The sequence below is a fragment of the Triticum aestivum genome, unplaced genomic scaffold, assembly GCF_018294505.1.
Source record: "Triticum aestivum cultivar Chinese Spring unplaced genomic scaffold, IWGSC CS RefSeq v2.1 scaffold3321, whole genome shotgun sequence".
Lineage (NCBI taxonomy): Eukaryota > Viridiplantae > Streptophyta > Magnoliopsida > Poales > Poaceae > Triticum > Triticum aestivum.
Window position 1 is genome coordinate 1 of NW_025269640.1, and position 662 is coordinate 662.

The 662-nt window shown below is 40.0% G+C and overlaps 1 long non-coding RNA gene across 1 annotated transcript; it reads left to right on the top strand.

The window, feature by feature from the left end:
* Positions 1 to 417, top strand: LOC123178133 (uncharacterized). The gene is made up of 2 exons (XR_006489343.1): positions 1 to 85; positions 172 to 417. It is a non-coding gene; the product is annotated as an uncharacterized lncRNA (long non-coding RNA).
* Positions 418 to 662: the final 245 nt, after the last annotated feature.

Genomic DNA, 662 nt, shown 5'->3' on the forward strand with positions numbered 1-662 from the left:
CGAGAGATCAGTGACCGTGTTGGTTTCTTAAGAAAGATGGAAGAGTGGCATCCAACAATCTGGACATCCTTGTATCAAGCTGTTGGTAGGTGCCCAACTCACATGCATCTTGGATCACTCTGCATGTCAAATATCTTATACTCTGCTCCATGTTTTTCTTCTTGAAAATAGGTTGTCTTTGAGTGGCAAGTGGGCGTATTGCTGAAAAATCGTATCTGATGCCTATTACTTATTCGGTACTTCTGCTTGGAAGAACCGTTCCGAACTCCTGGAGAGGAAACAAAAGATCAGGCATCATTTGTTATGGACTGTAATGAGAAGTGTTTACCTTTTTACCCCCACAACTACCCTTGTTCTTAATTAGACCGGGCTGAGACGAATTTCAGTGCATGAACCATAACTTCTTGGTGCACCAAATATGTTGTTGCTTGTGGCAGTTTTTGTGTTTGGAGTATTGCCAGTATGAAATTACCGTAAGAATTAGAAACACAAATGATGCCTGATCTTTTGTTCTCGCGTGACTATTGCACTAAACACAACGCATTGCTTGTGAAATTCCTATTCTTCGTTCGTACAAAGAATATTAGTAGAACATGAAGATGTGTGTTGCCGTGCGCTGTCCATTCCAATGGCAAATGTTTTACATATTTTTAAAAAACTAA